General features: G+C 41.8%; 1 protein-coding gene across 6 annotated transcripts in view; it reads right to left on the bottom strand.

Annotated features, from left to right (window-relative positions):
- Window positions 1-22,812, bottom strand: part of foxn3 (forkhead box N3) — a 459,373-nt gene that overhangs the window by 393,980 nt on the left and 42,581 nt on the right. The gene's annotated exons all lie outside the window — the stretch shown is intronic.

The following is a 22,812-nucleotide window of genomic DNA, read 5'->3' on the forward strand; positions in this document are numbered from 1 at the left end:
ACTGGTCAGGGACTAGCTGTGAGACAGAGCTTCTAGACTGGGTTTGCAGCAGGTGGTAAGGGAAAGAAGAGAAAAAAATCCTTACCAGTCTGCCAGTTGCAGATGATTTGTCCATGACAGCAAATCAGTAAAAGTGACCACTTCATCTTACGGGGATGAAGTCTTGCCTTCACATTGAGAATACCCTTCATCACGCTGTGTGGCACGATCACTGTGCTAAATGGGACAAACTGAATGGATCCAGCAAATCAAGAAGGAACCTGAGGCACTGTGAGCTAACAGCAGCAAAATTGTACTTCAGCACAATCTGCAACCTCAGGCTGGCATTTCATCCACACAATCACTATCAAGCCAGGGAATCAACCCAGGGAATCAACCCTAGTTCAATGGATAGCGCAGGAAGATACACTAGGAGCAGCACCAGACAAACCTAAATATTAGGTGCAACTACCAAACAGGACTACTTGTTGCCCAACAGCATAAGTAGCAAATGATAGAGCTAAAAAAAAAATCGCATAAGCAATGGAGCCTGATCTAAGCCCTGGATTCCTGCCACATCCGGTCCATGAATGGTGGTGGAAAATCAAACAACTCACTAGAGGAGCAGACTCCACAAATATCGCCATTCTTAAGGATGGGAGAGCCCGATACATCAGTGCAAAAGACCTGGCTTAAGAATTCGCAATCTTCAAGAAGTAGTGCCAAATGGATGACCCATTCCAGCATTATAGATACCAGTTTTCAGACAATTATTCACTCCAGGTGATATCAAGAAACAGTTGAAGGCACTGGACCCTGACAACATTCTAGAAATAGTACTGAGGACTTGTACTCTTGAACTTACTGCTCCCCTAGCCAAGGTCTTCCAGTACAGTTATAACACTGACAGTCATCGTCAATGTATAAAATTGCCTAGGACAAATTCAACCCGACAATTACAGCTTCAGTCTACACTCTATTAAAGAGTGAAGGAAAGAGTCATCAGCAGTGCTTTCAAGCAGCATCTGCTCAGCAACTCCCAGTTTGGGTTCTGCAAGGGCCACTCAGTTCCTGACTTCACTACTGCCTTGATTCAAACATAGACAAAAGAGAATTCTAGAGGAGAGGTGAGAGTGACAGCCCTTGACATCAAGGCTGCAAAATCAATCAATTGGGGCATCATGGATCCATAGCAAAAATGGATTCAATGGGAATCAGGGGGCAAACTCACCACTGGTTGGAGTTATACTTGGCACACTGGAAGATGGTAGTGTTTCTTAGAGATCAATTATCTTATGCCCACCACATTTCTGCAGGAGTTCTTTAGTGTAGTAATCTAGGCCCAACCATCTTCAGCTGCTTCAACAACAAACTTGGCTCCATCATAAAGAAAGAAGTGGGGATGTTTGCCAATGATTGCACAATGTTCAGCATTATTTACAACTCCTCAGATACTGAAGCAGTCCACGTTCAAATGCAATAAGATCTGGACAAGATCCGGACTTGGGTTGACGAATGGCAAGTAACATTTACACCACAAATTCTGAGCAATGGCCATCTTCAATAGGAGATATAGACAGACAATCTAACTACCACAATTTGATATTCAATGGTTTTACCAAAATCAAATCTCCCACTAACAACATCCTGATGGCTACTCACCACATAAATACAGTCATTACAAGAGCAGGTCAGAGGCTCGAAATTCTGGGGCAAGTACTGGGGCACGTCTTGTAGTTGGGGAGTCAGGACAAGTCAGAAACATGATGGAATAGTCCCCATTGAAGTGTTGGAGCTGCACCCATTCAGGCAAGAAACTGGACATTATCCAGGACAATGTAGCTTTCTTGACTAACACCACCACATCCACTCCCTCAACCACTGATACTCAGTAGCTGCAACGAGTACCATCTGCAAGAGGCACTGCAGAAAATCACCAAATACCCTTAGACAGCACCTTTCAAATCCACAACTTCCATCTAGAAGGACAAAGGCAGCAGATACATGGCAACACCACCACCTTCAAGCTCCCCTCCAAACCACTCGCCATCTGACTCAAAATATCACCATACATTCATGGTTGCCAAGTTAAAAATCCTCAAATACTCCCCTAACGGTATTGTGGGTCAACTTACAAGCACGTGGACAACAGCAGTTCAGGAAGGCAGCTTGTCGTCATCTTCCAAAGGGCAAGTGATTTGGATGTGAGCTTAAGAGGTATAGTAAGTTTGCAGATGACACCAAAATTGGGGGTGAAGTGGAGTGCGCAGAAAGTTACCTCTGATTACAATGAGATCTTGATCAGATGAGCCAATGGGCTGAGGAGTGGCAGATGGAGTTTAATTTAACGGTAATGCACGGTGTGTTGCTGAACAAAGAGACCTTAGAATGCAGGTTCATAGCTCCTTGAAAGTGGAGTTGCAGGTAGATAGGACAGTGAAGGCGATGTTTGGTATGCTTTCCTTTATTGGTCAGAGTATTGAGTACAGGAGTTGGGAGGTCACGTTGTGGCTGTACAGGACATTGGCTAGGTGACTTTTGGAATATTGCTTGCAATTCTGGTCTCCCTCCAATCGGAAGAATGTTGTGAAACTTGGAAATAGTTCAGAAAAGGTTTACAAGGATGTTGCTAGGGTTGGAGGATTTGAGCTATAGGGAGATGTTAAATAGGCTTGGACAGTTTTCTCTGGAGCATTGGAGGCTGAGGGGTGACCTTATAGAGGTTTATAAAATCATGCAGGGAGTGGATAAGGTAAATAGACAAGATCTTTTCCCAGGGGTGGGGGATTACAGGACTAGAGGGCATAGGTGCAAGGTGAGGGGGGAAAGATATAAAAAAGAGAGACCTAAGGGGCAACATTTTAATGAAGGTGGTGCCTGTGTGGAATGAACTGCCAGAGGAAGTGGTGGAAGCTGGTACAATTGCAACATTTAAAAGGCATCTGGATGGATATATGAATAGGAAGGGCTTGGACAGATATAGGCCAGGTGCTGACAGGTGGGACTAGATTGGGTAGGGATATTTGGTCAGCACAGATAAGTTGGACCGAAGGGTCTGTTTCTGTGCTGCACATCTCCATGACCCTCTGACTCTAAGTAGTCATGTGCAATAAATGCTGGTCAAAGTCCATATCTCAAGTTAAAAAATATATATTTAATGACACGATAGGAACAGATAAAAATGGGTCTTCAAAAGGTCAATAGTTATAGTAAGGGAAGTCAGTAATTATTGATTTATTCAGTGACAAAATGATCCATTGTTTTACAATGCTCCTGTATGCTAGAGGTAATCTGAGCTTCACAGGAAATTTTATGGCAGATAGCCCAATGCCTCATCCAAAAGACAACTTCCATACAGCATCTAACAATGAGGGAAGAATTAGAAATTTTCAGAAAAGAATTCCAGAGCTTAGTTCCAAAGTAGCTAAAGATGGTCAGAAATTATAAAACAATGGAATAACAAATGCCCATTGGCAGAGGCCAGAATTACAAGACTGCAGGCATTTTAGTGCAATTGGCTGGGAGGAAATTAGAGATTGGAAGGGCGAGCTCAAGGGAGAATTTGAAAACAAATGAGTTGAAAAATCGAGGTGTTGCTTAACCAGGAGCCAATATGTCAGTAAGCATGGTAATAGAGAATGCAATTCATGCACGTATAGTCACTGGCAGAACAACTTAAGGTGATCACAAGTTCATGGAGGGTAAAATACTGTTCAATAATTTATCCAAAATAGAACACTGGTCAAAACAATGACAAGTGCCTATTCAGGAAGAAAATTTCATTGTCCTGTTCAGGCCTCCCTCCAAAGTGATTTCTTAAATTTCACAGTTAGGGCAATAATATTGCATTCAGTCATAATGCAAGGAGATAGAGTCTGAAAAGCCTATTGTTCAGTACTACTGAAGTTTTGTACTACCACAAGTATTTGTATGGAGGGGGATCTACACGATCTATAAAGATTAAATTTCATAGAATGAGATATTGTCTGAGAAGAAACTATTCTTGCATTACTGAAAATGCACTTCCACATACTGTTTTTACAACTGCTATGGCCTGAAATCACGCAGATTGAGAGAATGTTGCAACACCCTTTGGAAGCACAAATCAAACTTGTAATTTCTGATAGGTGAAAAACTGAATTCAAGTAGATCTTATCTGGATTAATCGAGTGATCATAAGCCCTACACAAATAATTTAGAAAGACATTTGAACATAATGGATTACACATCACTTACAATGTGGTCTTGGGGCAACGAAGTTATCCTAAGATACAGTTTGAAAACTTTCCAGTAACTAGTTCTGTGAATATTTATGCTTTGACTATTTCTAATATTCACAGGGTGCCAGTTATTTTACTAGTGCACAGGTACTGCAATGCTTTGGCATAAAGGAGGTGACCTTTGTTAATAGGCAACTATGACCTTAAGAGGAATCAGATGTAATTTGTCCTTAAACACAGAATTTGGCACCATTCTGCAGGGAAAGATTACGGTTTTCTTTGTGCCAATAAGCTTCTAGCATTTAAATGACAAACAGATATTCTCACCATGGTCATGGTGCCAAATCATATTGCTAGTTCCAAAACACAAAGAAATGACAATGTTGTATGGACACCCTTTTAGGGCTAATGCACACTCTGCAATAGCTGATCAGGATTTAAGCACAAGTAGTTGCTTATCAACACTGATCCTAGAACCTTCACAATACAGCCTTTTGTGAAAAATGGATGCATCTGGTGTACAAAGTAATTTAAGCAACTGGCAATTTACACTCACATCGCAGCTTAATGTTGCACTGTCAGCACTTTATGCAACCACAAAAGTCCCTGCAATGTGATTCACCTCCCGACTTTATCTACTGCACTTCCAAACTCCATGTTGTACAATCATAACAAGACTGAGACAAAGCTGAAGGATGGCAACAGTCTTGTCCAACTATTGTCTGCTTTATTTTGCCTCTCTGATCACCTAAGGATGAGTCAATGGTATTACAATATGACCATGGGCAAAGGGAGCTCCTTCATCCAAATCATTAATGTATAAAGTGAAAAGTTGTGGTCCCAACACTGACCCTTGTGGAACACCACTTGTCACTGGCTGCCAACCTGAGAAAGACCCTTTTATCGCTACTCTCTGCTTTCTGCCACAGCCAAACTTCTATCCATGCTCACAACTTGCTTCTAACACCACAGGCACTTATCTCACCCAGTAGCTTCCTGTGTGGCAGCTTGTCAAAGGCCTTCTTGAAGTTCAGGTCAATAACATCCACTGGCTTTCCTTGGTCTGACCTGCTCAATACCATTTCACCATACACTTCCAAGTATTCAGAAATCTCATCCTTCACAATGGACTGCAGGATCTTTCCCATGACCGAGGTTAGGCTAAATTGGTCAGTAACTTTTAAAAACGCTTTTTAAAACAGGGGTGTCATGTTAGCAATTTTCTTGTCCTCTGGAACCCTCCTGACTCTTAGCAATTCCTGAAAGATCAGCAGTAACGCCTCCATTATCTCTTCAGTTATCTCCCTTAGAATTCTGTGGTGTGGTCCAGCTGATTTATCCACCTTCAGGCTATTCAGATTTTCTCACACTTTTTCCTTGATGATAGCCACCATACTCAGCTCTGCCCCCGACTCTTGATTTTCTGGGATATTACTTTTTTTTATACCATGAAGACTGATGTGAAGTAATTCTTCAATTCCTCAGCCATTTCCTTGTTCCCCATTATCATCTTCCCAGCCTCATTTTCCAGCTGTCCAATGTCCACTTTTGCCCTTTATATATATCTGTACTCTGTCTTCCTTCATATTCCTGGCTAGCTTACTCTCATATTTAATCTCCTCCCTCCTTACTTCCTTTTAGTTGCCCTCTGTTGGTCTTTGTAAGCTTCCCAATCCTCTGGTTGCCCATTGCCTTTTGCCACATTGTGTGTTTTCTCTTTTACTTTTATGCTATCCCTGACTTCCCTCGTCAGCACGGCTGCCTCATCCTCCCTATACAAAAAATGTCTGACAGTATCAATGGATAGAGAAACAACTAACATTTCAAGTCTGTGACATTTCTTCAAGACTTGCATTAAAATATGAAATCAAAGCAATTTATGATCTATCTTTGCAGTATGTGGAATGATTAAACTTAGCTGGTGGATATTTTGCTTCTCTGCAGGTAACTTACAGTTGCCAACTTGCTTAATAAGCCTTGAAATTTTGCCAAATATCAGCTTTTTAAAATAAAATACACTTTGGTCTTGAACTTTTCTAGAACTCACTAGCACAGCATATAGTTATATGATACCTGAATAAATAAGAAAAATGCTGATTTTTTTCCCATTCCTTAAATATTTTCTGGATTGTGCTTTGTTTTCACAGCACATTAAGTTATCATTGACTTTTGTTTTTCTACCTCATAAAGGGAAATGAATGACCTATACTATTGCTTTTCAATGCACTGTTTAATCTGTTTTGAAGCATCAAAACCAATTTTGTCTGTTAGGACTGAACATTAAAATGGGATAGAAGAATTACCTGCCAAAAACATCCTCCTGATTTTACTGAGGTGGGTTTAAGTATTTGGCACTTTGGTCCACAATATCCCAATCTTTTCATAAAGACTTCCCTATCTCAGTTCTACTTGATTGCTAATTGCATTTCCCATTACCAACGAATTTACAAATTGGGTCTGGATTATATGGATCAGGATTTCTGTAAACGGGGGAATTTGCAAATCTTTGTACCACAACCCACTTAATTATTCTGTAATTCTCTCTGAACAAGAGCAGCAGAAAATGGATCATAGAAATCTTTACAATATGAAACTTTTGAACAGAAGTTACGTCTCCAAATTAATCTATTATCAAGTTTAATTATGGCTTCCAGTGCTGATCAGTTTTCTTATAAACTGGATAATTAAGCTATTCTATCATAAGGATTTAATGTTTAAAATGCTGGAGTTCACAACATATGCTTGAGAGACTTAAGCACCTGATGAGCCCAGGTGTATGCTCACAATCAATTATACATTTATACATAGCTGTTAAAAATCAGAGAGAATTATTTTTTAAAAAACACTGTAGCAAAGATTTGTTGATTGTGTGCCCTAAGCTCTTACCTTGTTCATTTAAATACATTTTCCTGTTAATTTGGCTATCTAACTTTTCACAGCAATTCCCTTACTTTGTTTTCCTTTCTTGAAATGTATTATCTCAACCACTTGCCAAGGTGGCTGATCACATTATGACAATACCAGCTTAGGTCTTCTCATTTTCCTGGGCAGATTTGTCAAACAATTCATGAGAATGGTCCCAGGAATGAAAAGCCAAACATGAGGAACATTTGAGGAATCTGGGTCTATACTTGGAGTTTAGGAGGATTGAGGGGGGGGATCTAATTGAGAAGCTTGCAGAATACTGAACAGCCCAAACAAGTGAATGTTGGGCAGATGTTTCCAGTGGCAGGACAAACTAGGATCCCGGGGCACAATGTTAGAGTAGAATAATGGGAAGATCTTTTAGAACAGAGTTAAGGAGAAACTTCAAGTCAGACAGTGGTCAGTGGTCAATTTATGGAATTCACTGCCAGGGCTATGGAGGCCAGGTCATTTAGTATATTTAAGACAGAGATAGATAGGTTCTTGAGTGTCAAGGGGATCAAGGCTTACAGGGTGAAAGCAGGAGAATAGGGTTGAGAAACTTATCAGCCATGATTGAATGGTGGAGCAGACTTGATGGACTGAACGCCCTAATTTCTGCTCCTGTGTCTTATAGCCTTACTCTATTCATTCACACCACAGAGAATCTCCCAGCCTCTTAACTGTAGTCATAGGTCTTCTTGGAACTGATGCACTGAGATCACTGTCCAAATGACATGACCTACTTAACAGAAACTTCACAAAACTGACTGAAATCCATTTGCTTCTATTTCTAAAACAAAATTAAAATTCCAAAAATATAACTTTGTTCCGACAGACAGCCGCATCTCTCCCTTTGTATTTGCATCAGTGTAAAATTAAAACATTCAATGACCCCCAAAATTGATCCCAGTGGTTCCTAACCAGGCTTTTTGAATAAGCAGTACTAGACATTGTGAATAACCAAACATCAGGTTTATACCTTAAATAAAAGATTTAACAAATTATCAATCATTCAGTGGCTCTCGTAAAGTTAAGCAACAAGGTAATTAATGTCTATGATTTAAACCCAATCTTGTTTGAATTCTAGCCCCCTCCCCACACAAAGACTGACAGACAAACCAACAGACAGACACGGTTAAGGGATAAGTCAAAAGAGAAAAAAAATAAATAAAATGCAATTGGCCAGCTCACTTAGACTCCATGATCCATAATCTCTCAGGTACACGTGATTGTAGCTTAGCTTCCTGAAGACACTAATGCAAATAGCTTCCTGTAATTAATTTCTAGACCTGCCTCAAATCTCAGTTTGTTTATTCTCTTCTTTCTAAAAGAAAAGCTGTTTACTTAATGTCACCTTCAGCTCTCAGTTCACAGCTCCAAACCAGAAATGACAAAAATAACAAAGGTCCTAACAATGAAGGTATTATACAGCTTTCATTGCAATGGTCTCAGATGACATGAAGGAAACATCAGCCATTTGGTACATTGGTACATGAACAGCAGAGAGATGATGATCAGACAATGGCTTTATTGATCCTGCTTGAAGGATACATTATGGTTTTAACATTTCACAGTTCCGCTTTGAATATTGCTATGTGATCATTTAGGTTCTCCCGAGAACGCAGGGGGTCAGCCTAATGACTTGAAAAAAAGTGGCCCCTCAGACGGTGCAGTACACCTTCAATAGTGCAGTGAAATTTGGCAGCCTAAATTTTTAATGTCCAAGGCTTTTGGAAAATTCGTTTACCCAATACACTGCAAAATTTTGTGGGGAAATAGTTCACTTGGTCACAGCAACACTGTCATTGGGAGTGGTAAATGCAAATAACTCCAAAGTATCTCTCATGATGTGCCTCTTCTGAGAGGAGATATCTGTATTGTTGCGAGTTCTTTCTTGCGCATGGAGTAACTTCAGCTTTCTTTTTCTCACTCTTTTCTGATGCTTTATTCAAGACTTGTTGCCTACTTTTGTGGCAGCAGCTTTCTCCTTCTCAGGTACTTGAAAACAAACAGAATCCCACTAAAAGTGAAAAGATGTGAACAGCTGATGTACTTTAACCAGCAAAATCCACTTAACATTGCAGACTTTAATTCCCCAAACATGTATATGTTCACCAGTTATATTATTTTAAGGAAATAGAATATTTACTTCACATACTCTGCTCGTGGCAAGTGCATCCAGATCACTTCATTCAAAAAAAAAATTAAAACCAGATCTGCCGTGATATTCGTTACATCATGTTGATGGCTGTGTTGCTTTAAAGACAACAGCATTGCACCATCAAATGACATGAACTTGCTAATGATATGTAGGGCTCTCACTTACAGAGCATAAGATCTAACATACACAGAGCTTCAGGTCAGAAGAAAATGGTATGGCAAGTTGGAGAATTTTAAGTGTGAATTCTAGTTGAAATTTCAAGCATCCAACATTAAATGATTGCCTTTTCTTTTCCACTGGTCACCTGGTGTCACACTATAAACACATTCATGTTAAAAGCAGCACTTTGTTGAGTGGATATTACAAGGTAACAATAAATAAGTATTCTCTACTACTAAAATGAGCGTTAACATACGTTTCACTGTCACGTTTTGCTACCAACAGCTTTTGAAAATTTTTGATTGTGGTAGAGGGCCTGTGAAGTGCAACTGCTGCCAATTTATAAATTTCACATTACAAAACATGTGCCCCATTACACTAGTGTCAAGCAAATGAATGTACACACAGGCAATCTTCAGAAACTGAACTGAAAGCTTATTTAAAAAAAATAAATAAGCTAATCACCCAAGACAGTTTCTCAGCTGTCAGGTAGATGTCTCACAGAAGGTACAGCATCAACTCACACAGTGGCTGCAGGTCTCCAAATCCACCCCCAAAATAACAAATTGGTCCACATGCTGAACCTATTTCATTACAATCCAGCTATCTTGCTTACAATGCCTCCATCACATCTTCTTAAAAGTGTAGGATCTACTACTATTCCTTCTGCAAGAAGGAAAACTTTAATGCAGTTAGAGCACAAGTATAGCAAGTAAACTGGCAGTTTAGACAATTCCTAAATATTGATTAAAACAGCATAACCTTATATTGCCGTAATATTAAGTTGACTGACAAGCTACTCATTTGGAATTACACTTACCATGGAATAACAGGTTTCTTAATCAAAAATAATAGTGTATAAGAATATTAGGCAGGAATGAATCGATAAGTAGTGAAGTGAAACTCAACTAAGTGATAAGCCAGAGAGGTAACGCAAATTTCTTGCAAAGATTCGAGATAACCTGATCCCTTTAAAAGGGCACCAGCTTGAAAGATGCCAATGCCCTCAGTGGGAAAGTATAGGTCAGCAACAGTTGCAGAATACTACATCTGGATGTCATGTTTAACAAGGGGGCCAATGTTTAACTGGGATGAGCATAATTAGACACATGCTATTTATCCTATATTATGTATTTTAGACGATTTTATGCTGAGAAAATATAAACTGGCTAATGCCTGCCTTATTTATACTCCTCTATGCTGACGTGGAGTAATATTACAAGCACCATTAACACTGATAGCTTATGAGAACACAGAAGTGAATGCCAATTTAAGTTCCAGCTTTACAAAAAGTCCATAACAAATCTATTACAACACAAATGTATTCTATCCATGACAGCTGGTATCAATTTGCAGCTTAACGTACAAACCATCCATATACTAACCTATTATGCATAGCCCTATACTTCAGCTGTTACAAATTCAAACAACTAACATTATTATACAGTATAAAGTAAATGCCAATTTGGTACCATTCAGGTTTAAGGGGGAATTTGAGCATTACAGCACAAAAAAAAACTGTTAAAAATCCACTAATGCAGACACGATAGAACGATGGTCTACTTCTGCACCACAAACGCACACCAGAAAAAAAACACTTCAGGATTTCTCTCCCAGTTGAGACAATTAACAGCACCTGTCATGGAACACCTCCCATTGCATGAACCTACCTCTGGCTCCCCTCATTCTCTCACACTCTAATGGTCATGAATCCCTACAGTGGGGAAGCAGGCAATTCAGCCCATAGGGTAGGAATTGGGTCTGGGTGGGATGGTTCGAAGGGTTGGCGTGGACCCAATCCCTGGAACCCTGCATTTCACATGGCTACGCCACATAGCCTGCACATCTCCAGACAATATGGACAATTTAGTATGGCCAATCCACCTAAACTGCACACCTTTAGACTGAGAGGGGAAACCAGAGCACCCAGAGAAAGAATGTCTGTGTGGAGTTTGCGCAGTCACCAGGACGGAATCAAACCTGGGTCCCTGGTGCCAAGATACAGTAATGCTAACCACTGAGCCACCATGCCACTCATGCCTGCCTGACAAATTGCTGTCAGACAGATGCAGGTTTGAAATAGCAAGCGAACGTCTTGACTTAAATACAAGTCACAGTCAAGAAAGATTCTTAGATCAAGTTTTTTTGAAGTAGAAACAAAGAGGATTGATAAGGGCAAAAACGGTAGATGCGATCTATATGGACTTCAATAAGGCGTTCGACAAGGTTCCCCATGGGAGACTGGTGAGCAAGGTTAGATCTCATGAAATACAGGGAGAACTAGCCATTTGGATACAGAACTGGCTCAAAGGTAGAAGACAGAGGGTGGTGGTGGAGGGTTGTTTTTCAGACTGGAGGCCTGTGACCAGTGGAGTGCCTCAAGGATCAGTGCTGCATCCTCTACTTTTCACCATTTATCTAATGATTTTGTCGAGAGCACAAGAGGTATAATTAGTAAGTTTACTAATGACACCAAAATTGGAGGTATAGTGGACAGTGAAGTTTACCTCAGATTACAATGGGATCTTGATTAGATGAGCCAATGGGCTGAGAAGTGGCAGATGGACTTTAATTTAGATAAACATGAGGTGCTGCATTTTAGGAAAGCAAATCTTAACAGAACTTATACACTGAATGGGAAGGGAGGAGAGTGGTGTGGCAGATGAGGTGGGGGATAAGAGTATCTGTGAACTTTACCAACTAACTTATATAAAGGGGGATTTTTTTTTTGTTCAGAGCATCTTTTGACACTACTTTGCACACCTGCGAGGAGGGTCAAAGGGGATCACCTAGCTTATACAGGCTTTAATCAACTTTGTTTGCAGAAGTTGATTTGAGCGAATTGCATCTCATGTGTGAAACCTCAGGAAAAGAACATCACTGACAAAAAGAAACTGGCCCAGATGGAGTCCCCAGCCCCACACACAGATCCTGTGAGGAACAGCTAGCAGGAGCATTCACTGACATCTTTAATATGACCTGAAGTCCCCACCTGCTTCAAGAAAACCACCATCTCAGTACCAAAGAAAAATCATGCTGTGTGCCTCAATGATTACTAGCTGGTGGCTCTAACCTCCGTAACTATGAAGTGCTTCGAGGGGTTAGTCATGGCTCACATTAACTTCGGTCTACCAGCCTGCCTTGATCCTTTGCAAGTTGCCTATCATAGCAACAGGTCCACTGCAGATGTCATTTCCCTGGCCCAACACTCATCCCTGAAACCTCTGGATAACAAGGATACCTACATCAGGCTCCCACTTATTTGACCATAGCTCCACCTCAACACCATAACTCCAAACAGACCCTTTCCAAACTCCAACACCTTGGTCTTGGCTCTCCCCTCTGTAACTGGCTCAACTGCCTGGCCATAGACCACAATAGAACAGGTGACAACACTTCCTCATGATAATCTTCAACATCACAGCCCCACAAGGTTGTGCACTCAGCTCACTACTATGTGCGAATCCTCACTACTATGCTACTTATACACTCACGACGGTGTAGCCAAATTCCAACCAACCCCATTTACAAGTTTGCTGACACCACCACCACTGAAGGCCAGATCCCCAACAATGAGACAGTACAGGAAAGAGATCGAGTGCTCAACGGCATGGTGTAAAGACAATCTTTCCATCAACATCAGGAAAAGAAAAAGGAGCTAGTTATTGATTTCAGGAAGTGGAGTGGAGGGAATGCCCGTCCGCATCAATCGTGCAGAGGTAGAAAAGGTTGAGAGGGGGAAGTTCCTGGGAGTGATCACCATCAGCCCATCCTGGTCCATCCACATTGACAAGTCAAGAAAGCACAACAATGCCTCTAATTCCTCAGGAGGCTAAGGAAATTCACCATGTCCACAATGACATTTACCAATTTTCATAGGTGCATCACAGAAAGGATCTTAATCTGGACATATCACAGCATGGTATGGCAACTGCTCTCCCCAAGACCACAAAACACTACAGGGTCATGACCACAGCCCAGTCCATTACATAAACCAGCCTTCTATCTACTAACCTCATCTATACTTCCTGCTGCCTTAGGAAAGCAGCCAATAATCAAAGACCCCTCCCACCCTGGTTATACTCTCTTCCGTCAGTCAGAAGATACAGAAGTTTGAATACACATGCAAACAGATTCAAGAACAGCTTCTTCCTCGATGTTATCAGATGTTTGAATGGACTTACACAAACATAGATTTCTGATCTCTGTGCACCTTCTCCTCAGCTGTTCTTCTACCCTGTTGCAGTTTGTATGGTACAATCTGCTTGTATAGCACACAAAACAACACCACTATCTTGGTACATGCGACATTAACAAAAAGTAACAGAGATTTTAATAAAGAATATTTCACATATTCCACTAAAAGGCAGATTTTGCTAAGATACATGTGGGTAAGCATTGAAGTCCTTTTTGATTGGAAGCATTGAACAATAACTCCTTCAACTCCACTCAATGTGAAACCAAGTTCAGCCAGTGAAAGAGTTGTACTGGACTTATGGATAAATTAGGGGCAAGGCCATTGGGCCTCTCAAGCTTGCCTGAAGATCATGACCGATCAGGCTTTAGACTGAACTCTAAACTTCCAATTAGTCTCTATCACATTGAAATGATTTGGATGTGCCAGTGTTGAACTGGGATGTGCAAAATTAAAAATCTCACAACACCAGGTTAAAATCTAACAGGTTTCTTTGGAAGCACGAGTTTTCAGAGAACTGCTCCTTCATCAGGTGGTTGAGTTTATGTAACACGAAAAATATATTAACATAAACCTATATTCCACTGATAATCTAAAGATTATTCAAAGGGAATAAAGGGTCGCAGCCTTGAAAAAATGCATTTTGAAAATGTTGTTTCTTCACACTTAAAAAAAATGGCAATTAGTCTAATTATTCCTCTCTTCCCTCAATGATCATTTACATAAATGATTTGGACGCGAGCATAAGAGGTACAGTTAGTAAGTTTGCAGACAACACCAAAATTGAAGGTGTTGTGGACAGCGACAAGGGTTACCTCAGATTACAACAAGATCTGGACCAGATGGGCCAATGGGCTGAGAAGTGGCAGATGGAGTTTAATTCAGATAAATGCAAAGTGCTGCATTTTGGGAAAGCAAATCTTAGCAGGACTTATACACTTCATGGTAAGGTCCTAGGGAGTGTTGCTGAACAAAGAAACCTTGGAGTGCAGGTTCATAGCTCCTTGAAAGTGGAGTCGCAGGTAGTTAAGATAGTGAAGGCGGCGTTTGGTATGCTTTCTTATATTGGTCAGAGTATTGAGTACAGGAGTTGGGAGGTCATGTTGCGGCTGTACAGGACATTGGTTAGGCCACTGTTGGAATATTGCATGCAATTCTGGTCTCCTTCCTATCGGAAAGATATTGTGAAACTTGAAAGGGTTCAGAAAAGATTTACAAAGACGTTACCAGGGTTGGAGGATTTGAGCTCTCGGGAGAGGCTGAACAGGCTGGGGCTGTTTTCCCTGGAGTGTCGGAGGCCAAGGGGTGACCTTCTCGAGGTTTACAAAATTATGAGGGGCATGGATAGGATAAATAGACAAACTCTTTTCCCCGGGATCGGGGAGTCCAGAGCTAGACGGCATAGGTTTAGGGTGACAGGAAAGATATAAGAGAGACCTAAGGGGCAACTTTTTCACGCAGAGGGTGGTACGTGTATGGAATGAGCTGCCAGAGGAAGTGGTGGAGGCTGGTACAATTGCAACATTTAAGAGGCATTTGGATGGATATATGAATAGGAAGGGTTTGGAGGGATATGGGCCGGGTACTGACAGGTGGGACTAGATTGGGTTGGGACATCTGGTCGGCATGGACAGGTTGGACCGAAGGGTCTGTTTCCATGCTGTACATCTCTATAACTATGATAGCTGTACAATTAAAATGAATGCCACACTGCCTCTGCATCAATGCCCAACAACCACCTGAGGAAAATGATCAATCAGCTTACGTTCTAAACCAACTTCATAAATAGATTCAATGTTGAATGTGGAGGTCAACTGGTAAAAAGTATGGTCTTCTGTCACAAAAAGAATACATCAATTGCAGCACCTATTCCTTTTACCGCTACCCTTCCTGGCACCACAAACACATCTTCCAGATAAAACAACATGCGATTTATACATTCAATTTAATATACTGCTTTCAATGCTCCAATGTGATCTCCTTTTCCATGGGGAAATAAAAGTCCCACTTGACAGAACATCTCTCTTCAATTCATTACCGTGATCTGCTGACCACGTATTTAAATTTACTAGTTCACACACTCTCTCTCTCAAACTTTCTAAACTTTTCCAACAAAGCTCAGGAATCTAATCGTTAAATTTGCAGTCCTCCAACCAAACATTATGCTCATCATTTTCAAAGATTAAATTTTTACTCCTTTTCTTTGGGGATGACAGCTGTTGATGATTCCAGTATTACATTCATTCAGCCCAACAAGTCCACGACAACTTTAATCTAGCTCAATTGGTTTTCACATTGAAGAACTTTGCCTTCAACTCCACTCGCTTCATCCTACGCAGGTGTGAAGGATGCCTTGGATGTAATTTACATCACTACAAGCACTTGAGAAAAAAATTCCCAGAGGCTCTTATTGTGGCTGGTGACTTCAACCAAGCCAACCACAACAGGGTGCTTCCAAAGTACCACCAGTACCTCTTCTACCCCAGAAGATCAAACTTTCTGGACCACTGCTATACAAAGACACCTACTACTCCATTCCCCACTTCAGAAAATCAGATGTCAGTTTACAAGGAGAAGCTGAAATGGGAAGAGCTTCACAAAAATACATACAATGCTGGTCAGAAGCGGTGGACACCATCTCTTGAAATTGGTGGACAATCAAGTTTTTACAATGATCCATAACCAGATCTCATCTTGTCCATAAACAAGAAGTTAATGAAGGAGCATTTTGTCTGGGAGGTCTCAATGTCTAGCCAAATTGAGCACGGATCCTGACAGGCCCATTCAGCCACACAGGATAAAGAACTCAGTTGGCACTTCTTAAAGTCGGGAAAATCTAGACTCTATTTCCCCCATTCACTCTCACTCAAATCTTTCTTCACGAAAGCTGCAATTTATCCAGCTTAATAAAAGACCATTGATGATGCCAAATAAAAGATCCAAGCCAGCTGTGAAGCCTGCGCAGTGTTTGCCTTGGCAGCATCAAGGGGAGCATTCCCATAGGATATAATAAGCAAGGAAGAACATTCATCTTAACCAGGGCTATCCTGCCCAAGATACCTGAAAATCTTCCCAGCGCCAAAGGTCCTACCTAATTTTCTCTAGCAACTGCATATAATTGGCTTCATATAATTGATCGAAAACCGGGGTAATAAAAATGCTGAAGTACAGAAAACCTCCCTGTGACCACCGAAAGGGGAAACTGGTTCCATCCCCAGTTAGACATACTGGCGAGACACCCCCCGCCCCCGCCCCCCAGGCATGCCCTCTGATTTCATGAAGTTAATTTTGTACCCTGAAAATAAACCAAATAGAGTTATCACTTGTATTAAGTGGGGCATAGATGTCATTGGATCGGTTTAAAAAAAAAGGATATTTTATGCCTGCCTGATCCTACCTCCGGGGCCGTTATATAGGGATCTAATTGAATGGCTTCCACCAGCAGCCCGATCATCAATGTAAATAATCGTGGCAAAAGACGACACGCTTGACATTAGCTTCTGCCAATACTAAAACAATCTGACCTTAAACCATTCGGGAGCACCGCTGCCTTCGGGTCACTATACAGCACTGCCATTTGGTAAAAACCTCTCAAAGGCCAAACCATTCCATGACATAAAAGAGGTATGACTACTCCACCCGATCAAGTGCTTTCCCTGCATCGAGGGAGACTATCAAACCCAGTATCGCTCTTTGATGACATATTTGGACCTATATTTAATACTCTAATATTGTTGGTAGACCTACGACCCTTAATAAAACCAACCTGGTCCTCCTTTACAATAAAAGGCAATACCCTCTTCAGCCTTAATGCCAGCATTTTTGGCAGGATTTTCAAACCCATGTTCAGTAATGATATGGGCCTGTATGAAATGCATTCTTCTGGGGCCTTCCCTTAAGGATAAGAGAGATATTTGCTTCTCTGAAAAAGAGGATGGGCAGCTACTCTGACCGAATGAATAACTGTACGTATCCAAGAGTGGCCTGGCCAGCTTGTCTATAAACTCCTTATAAAACTCATTTGGAAATTCATTTGGCCCAGGCGCTCTACCACTCTGGAGCAGCCTCACGACCACCTGTACTTCCTGAATTGTACAAGGGACACTCAAAAAGGACACCTGGTCTGAAGTTACATCCAAAAAGGTCCAGGGTCTTAAAATAAAGGCCTCCATCTTCCTCATTCTATCCTCACAGCCCTCCGACTGATACAGCTCAAACTAAAACTTTCTAATTGCTGCATTAGTCTTTTTGGCATTGCAAGTCAGAGTATCAGCACTCTCTCTAATGGATTTAATAGATTGGGGAGCATTCTTCTTTTTGGCCAAGTACGCTAAATATCTAGCTGGCTTATCACCGTACTCAAATAATCTCTGTTTCACAGAAAAAATTTCCCTCTTTGCTGTTTGGGCAAGTGCAACACTCAAAAGTAGCCATGAGTTGTAATCCGCTATAACTTCGTTATGGACAGCCTACCAAAGTAGGCTAACTCAGCTGCCTTCAGGCAAGCCTCCAGCAGACGTTGCTGTTCTCCCCTGTCGTTTTCGTGTTGCAGAGTAAGGCAGGTCTTGGCAGTCTCCCACATCATCGATGGGTTGCTGGCTGTACCTGAGTTTATATCCCAAAAGTTTTTTTTAAACTCTTGCAGAAAATATTATAAACTTAATCTTTCAGGAGAAAAGGGCCCTTACGCCAGTGCCAGGAATCCACCTCACCACCTCCAGTCTTAACCACAATATACACTTCAAAAGTTTGTGAAAAGATTTGTAGTTCGAGTGCTCGTTGTTGTGGTTCTGTTCGCCGAGCTTGGGAATTTGTGTTGCAGACATTTCGTCCCCTGTCAAGGTGACATCCTGACTGCCTGGGAGCCTCCTGTGAAGCACTTCTGTGATCTTTCCTCCGGCATTTGTAGTGGTTTGAATTTGCCGCTTCCGGTTCTCAGTTCCAGCTGTCCGTTGCAGTGGCCAGTGTATTGGATCCAGGTCGCGTGCTTATTGATTGAATCTGTGGATGAGTGCCATGCCTCTAGGAATTCCCTGGCTGTTCTCTGTTTGGCTAGTCCTATAATAGTAGTGTTGTCCCAATCGAATTCATGTTGCTTGTCATCTGCATGCGTGGCTACTAAGGATAGCTGGTTGTGTCGTTTCGTGGTTAGTTGGTGTTCATGGATGTGGCTCGTTAGCTGTCTTCCTGTTTGTCCTATGCAGTGTTTTGTGCAGTCCTTGCATGGGATTTTGTACACTACAGTGGTTTTGTTCATGCTGGGTATCGGGTCCTTCTTTCTGGTGAGTGGTTGTCCGAGAGTGGCTGTTGGTTTGTGTGCTGTTAAGTCCTAGTGGTCGCAGTAGTCTGGCTGTCAGTTCGGAAATGCTCTTGATGTATGGTAGTGTGGCTAGTCCTTTGGGTTGTGGCATGTCCTCGTTCCGTTGTCTTTCCCTTAGGAATCTGTTGATGAAATTGCACAGGTATCCGTTTTTGGCGAATACATTGTATATGTGTTCTTTTTCCTCTTTTTGCTGTTCTGGTGTACTGCAGTGTGTTGTGGCCCTTTTGAATAGTGCATTGATGCAACTTCTCTTGTGTGTGTTGGGATGGTTGCTTTCGTAGTTCAGGACTTGGTCTGTGTGTGTGGCTTTCCTGTATAACTTTGCGGTGAATTCTCCATTAGGTGTTCTCTGTACCATCACGTCTAGGAATGGGAGTTGGTTGTCCTTTTCTTCCTCTCTAGTGAATCGGATTCCTGAGAGCGTGGCATTGATGATCTGGTGTGTGTTCTCTATTTCTGTGTTTTTAATGATTACAAAGGTGTCCACTAGGACTCATAACAGAAGTGCTTCACAGGAGGCTCCCAAGCACTGAAGATGTCACCTAGACAGGGGACGAAACATCTGCAACACAAATTCACAGCTCGGCGAACAGAACCACAACACCATATACACTGCCACATGATCAGAAATGGCTATATTCCCTATTCTGCTTGATGGGGGGGGGGGGGGGCTGGTATTCATTCAGAATCCCATAATCCTCTCCATGTTTTAAAGCTTTAAGTATTATGAATCACCCAGACTCATCAGTAATTTGGCCTAACATTTGAAATGGAAGGTTTTGCCAGATGAGGATAGTCATTCCTCTACTTTAAGAGTTTTAAAAAAAAAGAGGAGAAATACTCCTAGCCAAATCCTCTGTTGCAAGTTCAAATGCTCCTTATCGATTAAGTGTCTCTCTTCTAATAGGGCTACATCAACCTTCTCTCTTCTAAGGCTTGACAGTACCTTTTTTCTCTTGATTGGTGAGTGACTCTCCTTAACATTCCAGGTGCACCATTTAAACGAGGCTATGATCGTCTATAACAGTCAGTAAGTGAACCCCCGGGAGGAAGAATCCCACTCATAGCGCACCAAGTGAGAACCCAGTATTCCATAAATTCAAACCTTGCTACCTGGTCTCCCACAAGGTAGGGGGGGAAAAGAGGAGGAAGAGATCCCTGTCTGATGTGAGCTCTGTGGTGCTCTCCCCTTCGTCATTTTCAGTCTGCACCAAACTGTTCAGAACCGGTGCAAAATAGGTCTAAGAGTCAGGAAAAAACTTTTAACAAATTAAACAGTGAAGGGAGTGTGACTGCCCCACTTTGTCTGGGGCAGAGCTAAGCAAAACCAAACCTACTGGGTCTCCATCATCTCGAATCCCCTCTCACCACTTCGACAGATGCATAACTGAAAACATACTGTCTGGGTGCATAACAGCCTGGGTGCATAACACCGTGGGCGGCACGGTGGCACAGTGGTTAGCACTGCTGCCTCACAGCGCCTGAGACCCTGGTTCAATTCCCAACTCAGGCGACTGACTGTGTGGAGTTTGCACGTTCTCCCCGTGTCTGCGTGGGTTTCCTCCGGTTTCCTCCCACAGTCCAAAGATGTGCGGGTCAGGTGAATTGGCCATGCTAAATTGCCCGTAGTGTTAGGTAAGGGGTAAATGTAGGGGTATGGGTGGATTGCACTTCGGCGGGTCGGTGTGGACTTGTTGGGCCGAAGAGCCTGTTTCCACACTAAGTAATCTAATCTAATCTAAAATGGAAACTTCTCTACCCAGGATCGGAGGAAACTACACAGAGGATGTTGTGCACAGCCCAAGCCATCACAGGGACCAACTTTTCATCTATGGACTCCATTAACAAGGCTCACTGCCGCAGAAAGGCTGCCATCAAAAACGCACCTTCAACCTCTTCCATGAGGAAGATACAGAAGCCTGAACACACGCATCAGTAGGTTCAAGGACAGCTTCTTTCCAACCATTATAAAACTACTGAATAGACAGTCTTGCCTTGAATAATGCTGATCATACTAACATTGCTCTCTCTTGTACAACATGTGCAATGTAACTTGTATGCCTGTCTAAATGTTTTGCACTATACATCATTGCTTACTGTGATCTGCCTGTATTGCTCATAAACAAAGCTTTTCACTGTACTTCAGTACACATGAAAATAAATAAAATCAAACAAAAGGGGTTGCTATAGGTACCCACATACATCCTCGTAAAGCCTGCCTTTCAGTGAAATATGTGGAACATCTTCTCATACCTCAGGGGTGCCCTGTCAGCCAGTTATTGAAGAGATCCAATACTGTCTCCAGTATGCTCGCACAGCCTTTGGTCACCTGAGGAAAAGGGTATTTGAGGACATCAGATCTGACATCATGAGCATGATTTACAGATCTGTGTTGGTTCACACCCTACATGGGCTGTCTCCAGCAGATATATCAAGCTGCTGGAGCGGTACAATCAACGCTACTTGTGCAAGCTCCTGCTGGGAAGAAAGATACATCAATATCTGTGCCCTCGACCACGCCAACATCCCTAGCATCAAGGCAGTGGCCACCCTTGATGTGCTCAGTCCATTGTAGCCAATCGGCTGCAATGGCAGACCCAGGACGACTCAAGCGGATTGCTCTATTCCCAGCTTCAAACAGGCAGGTGAGCCTCAGGTGACCAGAGATACCCCCAAGACCTCAATGGCAAAGTGCAGCATTCCCAATGGACATCTGGGAAACACTGGCCCAAGACCCTTCAGGGGAGGAGGAAGAGGGACACTGCAGAGGAATCAAGCATTCAGAGACATGCCATCAAGTAAAAGCAGAAGTTAAAACAAATGTAAGGAGCACACTGTCACAACACCCCTTCCCACACTTAACTTCTGCCTAAAGTGTAACGGAGCCTGTGATGCCACAGTCTGCACAGCCACCCACAGACTCGGTGATGGTGATGGTGATGGCGATGGTGATGGAGTTGAGTCTGCCTTTTAGTAGAATAAGTGAACATTCTTTATTCAAACCTTACCCTCTTTTTTTCTCCCCTATTATATACTGATGATTGCACTAATGCAGTTTCCTAGTCTCATCCTCAACTGAAAAAGTTCACTGACTTGCTTCCAATTTTTAGACTTTTGGCTTTAACCTTGACTTGGAGATGCTGGTGTTGGACTGGAGAGTACAAAGTTAAAAATCACTAACACCAGGTTATAGTCCAACAGTTTTATTTGGAAGCAGCAGCTTTCAAAGTACTGCTCCTTTATCAGGTGGTTGTGGTGTATAAGATTGCAAGACTCAGAATGCTCTGGGGCTACATGTTCAAATCCCAGTACAGAAGCTGATGGAAATTGAAGCTTATTAATAATCTGGAATTGAAAACTAGTCACATTAGTGATCGTGAAACCAGCATAAATTGTGAATCCATATAATTCGCTAATTCTTGGTTTTCTTCACAAATGCCCCCACTAACAATGTGCTCTCAGAAGTATCTTAGTTCAAGAGTAATCAGGGATGAAATATTGGCCTTGTCAGGAACACCTACATCTCAAAAAAGATGAAAAAGAAAATCTACTCCCATTTGACTTTACACCCTACTCTCAGATGCCTTTCCTTTTAGTTTTTAACACTCTCAATTTAAGCATTTCTTGCTATACTCCGTTCCGATAAAAGGTCAATTTAATATCAACTTCTTTTCCCCACCACAGATACTAACTAGAATTGCTAAATATTTCTAGTATTTAATTTCCATTTTTCAGCATCCATAGACTTTGTTTCAGCTTGTAGTCTTTATCCCCAAACATTTTGAAAAAAAATTTAAGAAACTGGGCGATTTATCTGAAGAAACAGAAAAATAATCCACAGTATTGATTACTTCATCCTCAGTCTTAT

This window comes from Hemiscyllium ocellatum, chromosome 8 (assembly GCF_020745735.1).
Source record: "Hemiscyllium ocellatum isolate sHemOce1 chromosome 8, sHemOce1.pat.X.cur, whole genome shotgun sequence".
Classification (NCBI taxonomy): domain Eukaryota; kingdom Metazoa; phylum Chordata; class Chondrichthyes; order Orectolobiformes; family Hemiscylliidae; genus Hemiscyllium; species Hemiscyllium ocellatum.